The sequence below is a fragment of the Astyanax mexicanus genome, chromosome 13 (assembly GCF_023375975.1).
Source record: "Astyanax mexicanus isolate ESR-SI-001 chromosome 13, AstMex3_surface, whole genome shotgun sequence".
NCBI classification, from domain to species: Eukaryota; Metazoa; Chordata; class Actinopteri; order Characiformes; family Acestrorhamphidae; genus Astyanax; species Astyanax mexicanus.
The window spans coordinates 2,571,762-2,583,177 of NC_064420.1; positions in this window are offsets into that span (position 1 = coordinate 2,571,762).

Genomic DNA, 11,416 nt, shown 5'->3' on the forward strand with positions numbered 1-11,416 from the left:
CTCCACACCTCATTGGTAAAATCTGGAGAGCTCTGAAATATAAAACGAGGCATTAATACCTTTAAAAGTGCATGAAAAACATATTAAAACCACTTTTTACAACTCTTTTGTAGCATTAGATGCTGTGCATCTCTGGGCTTAAAGTTAAGTCATGATCAGTACAGTGATGGCGGCGCCCAGAGATCTAACGTATCTAGCGCTATGGAGCTTTCAGACCTCAAATAATGCAAAGAAAACATAAAGTTTTCATAAAGTTGTAAGAGTTCAGAAATCAATATGTGGTGGAATAACCTTGGTTTTTATGAATCTTGGCATCATGTTCTCCTCCACCAGTCTTACACACTGCTTTTGGATAACTTTATGCTGCTTTACTCCTGGTGCAAAAATTCAAGCAGTTCAGTTTGGTGGTTTGATGGTTTGTGATCATCCATCTTCCTCTTGATTATATTCCAGAGGTTTTCAATTAGCTAAAATCAAAGAAACTAATAATTTTTAAGTGGTCGTTTATTTTTGTCTTGTCTGTATTGTATTTGATGGGGAATTTCTTCTGTAGGTACTTCAGCTTTCTACATATTTAAGACTCAATCCTGTACTCAATCCAGTACAGCAGCAGCGACTCGACTTTTCACCCAAAACTGCAGTTTTTAGTTATGACTAAATTTGGCATAAAGTATAAATGTTGGCCATTCTGTTCTCTATAGTTGGAACTTTGAGTTTTCTGTAGAACAAAGAGTTCTTTTACATAAAGGTCAGCATTTTTCCAGCTACTCAGAGTCACTGCTGTTGTTTATTGTGCAAGAATTAACAGAGACTTAGCAAACACATCATTTAAGCATGAAAATCAGGCTGGCTGGCTCTCAATCTGATTCTGTGGCCACGTAATATAATACATCCTGAAGAACATTTCTGTATTTTCCTTTAAGAAGCCTACAGTACATGTTCTCTGTATTTTAATTACGATTCGGCTGAAATCTGCTTATGATGGCTGTGTGGGTTCATGTAGTGAAAACAGTCACATTTCATTTTAACATGAGAATTTCCCACCCATAATTCTTCCCTTAGAAGAAAACAAACAGCTTTCATAATTGTGAATTTCAGATATTTGTGTCTAAAACAAATAGAGTGGTGTCAAATTCTGGTTTAGGAAAAAAACGAATAGGCACTTTTCCTAAGTTTGACCTCCCATTACTCCAAAATGCTGCAGTAAAATCACTTAATACTCATACAACTGATATCATGTAAATTGTACTTCTAGGATTTCATGATGTCATTTGATAACAGTTTGATTTGCTGGTTTTATTTGGCTCCAAACTTTGGTTTGTGCAAAACCGAATAGGCACTTTTCCAAAGTTTGACCTCGCATTACTCTAAAATGCTGCAGTAAAATCACTTGATACTAATAACATTGATAGTTTGTAAAGGGTTCTTCTAGCATTTCATGATGTCATTTGATACAAGTTTAATTTGCTGGTTTTATTGGGCTCCAAACTCTGGTTTACGCAAAACCGAATAGGCCTACTCCATTTTTACTCCAATTAGTCCGAAATGCTACAGTAATATAACTTGATATTCATAACATTGATAGTATAGAAAGTCTTCTTTAATAATTTAATGGTATCATATAAAAAAAACTCTTAAAAACCTCTGTTTACATCCTATAATGCTAGCTTCAGCTCAGAGCACCGCCATCACTGTACTGATAATGACAGACATATATACATATATATACATTATACATAGACTCCAGAGTCTATATTTTTTAATAAGCTTCTTGTGCACTTTTTTATTCTAGCAAGGAGGTGTGGAGCTACTTTGAGCTTGAATAACGGTGTAAAAAGCAATTTATCGGGGCAAATTATTATGCCCCGTGACGCCCAATCTGAATGGTTTTTGGACAAACTGTTACAATTTCTGGATCTCTGAACGCTGTGGGAGAACGGAGGTGTGCTAATCATCAAAAGTAAGAACTTTTTTATCAAGTTTTACTACAACAAAAAGTCAATTTTACACAGGATTTCGCCTTTAATATGATTGATTACATAAGAAACCACAAATAAGCAGGTATTTCACGACTTTTGCATGTGAAATAAATCAAATAAACCTTGATTTGATTTGATTTGATATGCTAACACGCAGGTTATGTTTGTTATCTGAGGGAAAACCAAAAGTAAAGCATTGGAGCATTTACGTAAACAAGTGGAGCAAGCTCGCACACATCAGAGCCAAGGCAAACACAGCCCAGGAGATATTTGAAGAAGGGAAAGTGACAGTACAAAGCCACAGGTCAACGTTCTCCGGTTCATACGGCCACCAGGACAGTAAAACTTTACCTACCACTCATCCACCCACACGCCTGCACGAGGACAGGAGCTGCCCAAAACGGTGACCAAGTAAACTCTCTAAACACGCAGTAAAACCTCTTTTAACCAGGCTAAACAACTTAATTTACTGTATAACACATTTTACAGGCAGTTACAGTTAAGATATGGAGCTTAAAACTGACAAAGTATTGGATCTGTATTGTATATACTGGGAAAATGTGACATATATATATATATATATATATATATATATATACACACATATGTGGTAATTCATAAATTAGAATTTTATCTAAGATTTTTTGTTTTTTGACTTTGAAAGTGGTGAAAATTACTGTTTAAAGTTCATATATAACATATAACATATAACTTTTTTTTTTTAGATTTAAAATACTTAGATCCAAAACTTAGAAATACAAATTTAGGCTAAAAGTGACTTAAGATTTGAATTGATTTATTGATTTAAAATGTATGCATTAGATCTTAATTTTTTTTTTTTACATTACATTATAAATTTATAGTATTTTTTATCAATAGCAATTTTTTTGCCTCGCAAACTCAAATGAATGTGTATGAATTATGCCATTAATTACTGTATATCACTACTAAAAGACATGTACATTTAATTAAAAATAAATCCGATACCACATTAAAATAAGACTACCTTTATAAAGGGTTTATAAATGGTTTACAATTAGTTTATTAATGGTTACTAATTAGGTTGATTTTTTGTCAGTATGGGAATATCTTGATTAGCTTGTAAAAACATTTTTGATAAGATCTTGATTTATATGGCTCTGCAGATCCCCCTGGACACTATGCAGACTATATTTACTGTACAGTATTGTTTAGAATTGCTTGGAAAACACCTGAACTTACTTGCCGGACAACTGATAATTTAGATATGCATAAGAGACTAATCCTGTTTATGTGTTTTGTGTGTTTTAGTTATTATTAACATGATGATCATAAATGATAAATTTTAGATAGATATAGATAAAAAAAATTAAGAGACCACTTCAGTTTCTGAATCAGTTTCTCTGATTTTGCTATTTATAGGTTTATATTTGAGTAAAATGAACATATAGACATCATTTCTCCCAAATTCTAAATAGAAATATTGCAATTTAGAGCATTTATTTACAGAAAATGTTTATTTGAGAAGTTTTAAGAGTTCATAAATTAATATTTGGTGGAATAACCCTGGTTTTTATGCATCTTGGCATCATGTTCTCCTCCACCAGTCTTACATACTACTTTTGGATAACTTTATGCTGCTTTACTCCTGGTGCAAAACTAATTCAAGCAGTTCAGTTTGGTGGTTTGATGGCTTGTGATCATCCATCTTCCTTTTGATTATATTTCAGAGGTTTTAAATTTGGTAAAATCAAAGAAACTCATCATTTTTCAGTGGTCTCATTATACATATATATTTATATATATAGATTTATTTCTGAAAGTGCCTTTTGCTTTTTTGTGCACATTAAGATGCAAGAAATTCAAGTAAACTGTCTAATCTAAGCAAGTGCTAAGGTGCTAACTCTAACTTTAACGTGTCTTTGGGAATCTCTTCCTCATCTCCTTATTTGCTCAGGAGATTTGTTCTGGCCTCAGAAACAGTGAGGAGTGACTCACGTTCTGCAAATCTTATCTGGCTTACCATTAAAGTCTTTATCGTAGCCTAAATCTCAAGAGCCCTGTGAACGGCCTCCACGGCTCTATAAAATCTAATCCACAAGGTTATGGCTCTTTCCGTCACATGCCAAGTCAGAGTGTTCAATCCAGGTAGATCCAGATAAATGGAGAGATCGTTAGCTACATGTATCACATGGGAAAAGCCTCACGGTAACCCAGGCTAACCTTTATAAACCAGACTTTTCATTTCCAGATTATTCATAATGACAAATTACAGCCATTTACAGCTATTTAGTCCTGTATATTATAGGAGTCCACCAACTCTCAATTCAGTACTCTTAACCCTTTCAATCCTTAGTTTTGTCCCAGTAATGGAAAAAAAATATTTAACAAAACTTTTTTCAACCTGTAATGCACACAAAAGAAGAAACGAATACCATAAAATGAAATAAAATAAAATAAAATATTATTATTACAATTTTCATTGTCTATTACATTGGAAAGCCAGTGTTTAACATTTTTTGTTTTATATATGATATTGAACATTCCTACACAGTAAAATAAACATGATTAAAGTATCTAAATCACATAAAATCAGTAGAAAAAATGAGCTCTTATTACTTTAAAAGGTTTAATGAAAGAATGGGTCTCAGGCTCTCAGGAGCTCAGTGAACTCCAGGCCTGTGGTACTGTGATACTGTAGGATGCAGCACCTGTGCAACAACAAGTCCAGTCGTGAAATTTCACTACTCACTACTAAATAAAGTTTTAAGAGTTCAGAAATCAATGTTTAGTGGAAAAACCCTGGTTTGGTTTTTAATCACAGTTTTTTCATGCATCTTGGCATCATGTTCTTCTCCTCCACCAGTCTTACACACTGCTTTTGGATAACTTTATGCTGCTTTACTCCTGGTGCAATTTTTTTTAAAGCAGTTCAGTTTGGTGGTTTGATGGCTTGTGATCATCCATCTTCCTCTTGATTATATTCCAGAGGTTTTTAATATGGTAAAATCAAAGAAACTCATACTTTAATGTTTTTTTTTTTCAGAGCTGTATATACTACAATGGCTGCCAACTGGGCCATTAATTAATAGCCTATCTAATCCCTGACCAGCAGGTAACAAGAGAATCAGCTTTTCAATTAATCAATCAATCAATCAATCACTCCCTTACTCAATCAATCAGTCAATCTATCATTTCTTATTCTCATATAGCCTAGTTTTCTACTTAGCAGTGAAGAGCCTGTAATGATTTATCTCTCTCATCTCTGATCACATCACTCTTACTGAAACCTGAGAACTACAGAACATCTATCACAGGCCGAGTGAATAAAGGAATTTAACACACACAATATTATACAAATGAATATTGTGTTTTAGTAAAATAAGTAAAATTACATTACATTACATTACATTTGGCAGACGCTTTTGTCCAAAGCGACTTACAATAGTCAAGTACAATGTAAAATAAGTTTAAAGGTAAAACATCTTTGGATAGGGATAAGAGGAGGTCAAAGGGGAATAATAGGATAGAGGAGTGAAGGAGGGGAAGAAGGAAATGAGGTTAGAAGCAGTTAGTGTGTTAGAGGTGTTAGGAGAGTAAGAGCTCTTTGAAGAGCTCTGTCTTCAGGAGTTTATTAAAGATAGCGAGAGATTCTCCTGATCTGGTAGTAGAAGGTAGTTAGTTAGAGGTGTTAGGAGAGTTAGTGCTCTTTGAAGAGCTCTGTCTTCAGGAGTTTATTAAAGATAGTGAGAGATTCTCCTGATCTGGTAGTAGAAGGTAGTTAGTTAGAGGTGTTAGGAGAGTAAGAGCTCTTTGAAGAGCTCTGTCTTCAGGAGTTTATTAAAGATAGCGAGAGATTCTCCTGATCTGGTAGTAGAAGGTAGTTAGTTAGAGGTGTTAGGAGAGTTAGTGCTCTTTGAAGAGCTCTGTCTTCAGGAGTTTATTAAAGATAGTGAGAGATTCTCCTGATCTGGTAGTAGAAGGTAGTTAGTTAGAGGTGTTAGGAGAGTAAGTGCTCTTTGAAGAGCTCAGTCTTCAGGAGTTTATTAAAGATAGTGAGAGATCCTCCTGATCTGGTAGTAGAAGGTAGTTAGTTAGAGGTGTTAGGAGAGTTAGTGCTCTTTGAAGAGCTCTGTCTTCAGGAGTTTATTAAAGATAGTGAGAGATTCTCCTGATCTGGTAGTAGAAGGTAGTTAGTTAGAGGTGTTAGGAGAGTAAGAGCTCTTTGAAGAGCTCTGTCTTCAGGAGTTTATTAAAGATAGTGAGAGATCCTCCTGATCTGGTAGTAGAAGGTAGTTAGTTAGAGGTGTTAGGAGAGTAGGTGCTCTTTGAAGAGCTCTGTCTTCAGGAGTTTATTAAAGATAGTGAGAGATTCTCCTGATCTGGTAGTAGAAGGTAGTTAGTTAGTGGTGTTAAGAGAGTTAGTGCTCTTTGAAGAGCTCTGTCTTCAGGAGTTTATTAAAGATAGTGAGAGATTCTCCTGATCTGGTAGTAGAAAGTAGTTAGTTAGAGGTGTTAAGAGAGTTAGTGCTCTTTGAAGAGCTCTGTCTTCAGGAGTTTATTAAAGATAGTGTCGTTCGTGATGCTCTTCAATATCCTAAATTAGGCCCCACAATAGCGAGAGATTCTCCTGATCTGGTAGTGGAGGGTAGTTTGTTCCAGGTAAAATAAATTGTTTTCTTAATTTATTTTTTAAGATTATCTATTTTATTTTTATTCTTTTCACTATTATATCACAAATTACATTAATTTCCATTCCCATTTGTCATAAATATTAAGAGGCTCCACCAGACTCTCTCCCTATATGGCTCTATATCGAATTACTGGAACTCTGTGCTAGTTTAGCTAACATGCTAACCTTCTTAAACAGGTTTCTCTTGTAATGACACTTAAAATAAAATATAAAATAAAATAATCTACTGGCAAGAATCTAAATATGAAATGTGACATTTATAAAAGACAGTCGACTAACCCTCAGAATGAAACAGTGCTGATGCAAAATTATCCATTCAAAAAAGTAAAAAAATAAAACATTCTTCCAAATATAATATAAAAATACATTTGAGATTTGGCAGAACTTAAAATATAATGAATAACTTATTTAATCACAACATATTAAGGTAGAATATTTATTTATTATTTTAATTTATGTTTATTTAATAACTATAAATATATATTTTTTTGAGTGTATAGAGTGACCACAAGAAAATACACAATTGTTCACATTGGATCACTTGGTTTGGACTTGGAAAGCAAGTCCCACACTGTGCTGACGCAAAATTATCTATTCAAAAAAGTACAAACAAAAATGAAATAAAAAAATATATAAAAAAAATTGCCTGAACTTAAAATAGAAAAAAATATATTGATTTTTAATATAGATGTTTAACTTACTAATGCCCTCAAAGTTTTTAGAGTGACCATAACCAAGTACACATGTTCACACTGGTTTACATTGGTTCAAATTGGTTTGTATTTGGGCAGCAGGTCTCACACTGTAAACCTGTAATATAGTGTAGTGGTTACAGTGGTATTATAGAGACTCTGCTGCAGTTTGAATGGGATTATGGCCGTCTCGTTATATATATATAGAGAGAGAGAGAGGATCCGCTGTCCCTCCTCGATCGTCTCCTGCACCTGATATACGAGGTTGCCATGTCATGTCTGTGTCCTGTAATCAGTCACCCGTGCCGCCCGGGGCTAAAAGTCAAAGGACTGCTCCAAACTGATGTAACTGCGCTGCCTATTTCCCCCTTTCAAACTTCAAACTCCAGTTTGTGAACAAAGTCCTATCTATCTTCACAATAGGGATCTCCGACCACTGACCAAACTCCATTTGTAACCACTGCCTATTTCTACCTTCTCTTCAATGAGGCTTTTTCATTCCCACCGGACTGACCCAACAGGACACGGCGGCGGCAGCGGCGACGACGCCAGGGGCCCGAAAACCGCCAGCTTTTAAAAACTCTGCTTATCCCACATGGAATAACTTTAACTTTCTCTGGACAGTGGTGGAACTACATTGGAACTACTATATCGTCTGGTTTTGATAATGTGGACTACAAAAGCACAGGAATGAAGAAAATACAGGAATTAGGACGGACAGGGGGTCGGTGTGGTCATTCGCGTGATGCCAGTTGATCTGGTAAGGTAAAAAAAGACAGCGTGGAGTGAGTGACTGGGGGGAGATGGCACAGGTAAGTACGTAAGTATAGTGACATGGCGAAGACCTTGTCAACAGATTGCTATCTGCAAACCACACAGCTTATGCAAGCTCCCCTCAGACTGCTCAGACTGCTCAGCCTGGCTGCCGGGTGTAGAACGTCAACTTTACTTAACGGGAAAATCAGTGCGATTGAGTGCAAATGTGTTTGACTGCTTGGAATTTACTTCAACATTTTTTTGAAACATTTATTTTCGTTTAACAGTGTGTCAAATCAATAAATAGTAACAAAATGAAGAATTGTATAATAAGGTATAGCTGCTTTATATAAGAGACAATGATAAGCACATGCTCTCTCTACGCCCCTCCTCTCCTTAAAAAAAAACGAAAAAAAAACCCTAAAAAGTTCTTAAAGTTCTTTAATCCCTTAACAGGCCAGGATTTTTGTCAGACGTCTGCCTGACATTACACCACTAAATCTTGAGGATTTTTTTCCAATACTTAAGCATTACATTAAAAAAAAAAGCTTTTATGCAAAACAAGCATAATTTAATTGTAATAGAAAATCTAAAAATAAGTATTTAAGTAAATATTTAAAGTGCTAATGTCAAAATATAATTAATAAAATCATAATATCATTGGCTCTTTCCCGAACTTCATTTTAAAATCAATATTTTTACTTTTCTAAATACAAATTAAACAGTTCATGTTCTCCAATCCTTTAGTTTTTTATGTTTTTTTTTTACTTTTTATGTCTATTTTTAAACTTTCAAACAGAATTTGGGTTGATTCCTAAATTCAGATTTACTGATCTGTAATTATTATTAAGTGGAGTAGAGAGAGAAAATGAACAGGCAGCTTCTCCAAATGATCTGTTGGAAAATTCTAATTTTCAGAGTGGAAATAACGTATTTTGCTGCAGAAAATAAGGATGTTGTATCATCTACACCTGTAAAGCCCTACTGTTAAAACCTACTGTTTAAAAGGCCTCCTGCAGAAATAAAGGCCTTCTGGAGAAGAGTCAGTGATTGGTAAGAAATGAAAGTTATTTGATAAAGTAAAATAACGAAAAATAAACAAAAAAAAACGATTTATTTTAGCTTTAGAATCAGTAATCAAACATGCATTATGTGAAAAAATGAATGTATCTTTCATGTATAATCTCATCTCTGAGCTAATTTTATCGTCTATGCTGATTAAAAATGTCAGAATTCTCATTTTTTTAGCTGCGTTTTTTGAATAAACTCTTAAAAAAACTTTTAAAAAGTTTTTTAGATAAAATCAATGGTTTTAGATTTAAATTCTTCATGATGGAAGAAAATCCATCATAAATTACATTGGTGTATAAAAACTGAGATGTTTTAGAGAAAAAATACAAAGAAATATATATATATATGTTCTACTGGGTTTAATAAATGTAAAATATATATATAAATCTAAAAGATTACATGTGTTAGTGTTTATATGTACATATCTGTTTATATAACACACATACTGTCCTGATTAATCTGATTTTAATTGAATTTTTACTATCATTTATCATATTTAACTTAATTTATCTTAGACCCATACTGAAAAGAAATATGTAAAACGCATTTATAAAATTCATTTGAAAATGTATAAAAATGCGCAAAAATGTATTTTTTTAATTAATGTAGAGCAATTTTTTATTTTAAAATGAATTTAATTTTATTTTTTGAGTACATCTGCACTTTTCTTTTACTTTTAATAAAAAAAATGTAACAAAAGTCTGATTTAACTGAAAATTTTCTTGTAAAAAAGACTTTTGATAAAGTAAAATAACGATAAATAAACAGTATTTGCTCCAGAATCTGCATCAAACCTGCAGTATGTTAAAATTGATGGATCTTTGAAGTCTAATCTCGTCTCTGAGCTGATCGTATCGTCTGCGCTGATTAGAGATGTCAGAATTCTCTGTTGACGTAAAGAAACTCCTCTCAGTGAGCTGATTCCATCAGACGAGTTGAATGCACTCCAGTTTAAACCCACACTTATCAGCTCCACTGAGAGCAGCTCCATTGCTTCATATGACTTTCATGTGACGCTTCTGATGATCAAAACACGGGAGCTTTAAACACAGGGTCTGAAAGAATTTACACTTTTAAAAGTGAAGAATCATAACTGTAGAGTGAGAGTATATTCATTAACAGTACTTACAACAGAGAGAATTTCTCAAATAATCATTTTTTATTTTAATTTTTGCTATTTTGTATTGAGGAAATGAGTAAAGATATCAATACAACTGAAAAATTGACAAAAAAAAAATGGAAAAACTGACAAATCTAATGAACGGGTGATAGGTCTCAAACAAGACAGAAGAAAAAATAACCATTTTTTATATATTCCCTATATTTTCCCTCTTTTCCCTATTTTTTTTATTTCCTCTTACCTTTATTTTTCCCTTCCTTATTCCCTAGTTAAATTTTCCCTTCCCTAGTTAAATTTTACGTTTCTAAAGAAACACCAACTAAACAAGTAAATAAGTAAATAAATAAATTAATTAATATATAAATAAATACATAAAGGAAAAAAACTAATTGACACAAAGAATAACACATTATTAAAGCATTATTACTTATTACAATTTTTTTATAATGTTTAATTATGTAGTAAATAGTGTCAGTTAATAATTATTGTTAATAATTGTTTATAAAATACACATCATGTTCTGATTAATCTGGCCTAGAAGTAAAAGACCTTCAAAATAAAAAAAAAAACACATTTATAAAATTAATTTGAAAATGAATGAAAACGTGCAAAGGTGTGAAAATATTTTCTTAACTAAAGAGGTTCAGAAATCTGACAGAAAATATTTTCTTAACTAAAAATGTTTTTAAAAATCTGACTGAAATATTTTCTTAACTGAAAAAGTTAAGAAAAACCTGAAAAAATATATTATATTTATGTAAAAAAAAAAATCTGACAAAAATTTGACTGAAAAAATGTTCTTAACTAAAAACGTAACAAAAAATCTGACAAAAATATATTTTTTAACTAAAATGTTACAAAAAATCTGACAAAAATATATATTTTAAATAAATGTTGCAAAAAATCAGACTAAAAATATTTCCTTAAGTTTTAAAAATGCTTTGAGTATACTTTTCTCTTGGAAATCTTATTAATACCAAGTAAATTAAACATATTCTAAAATAATGCTTCTTAAATAATAAATTATAAATCTTTAAAGCAGTAGTTCTGAAATCAGTCTTCAGGGATGCTCTGACTGTCCCAGTATTGTTCTGCTTTATGAATATTTAATATGTATTGCAGGTCA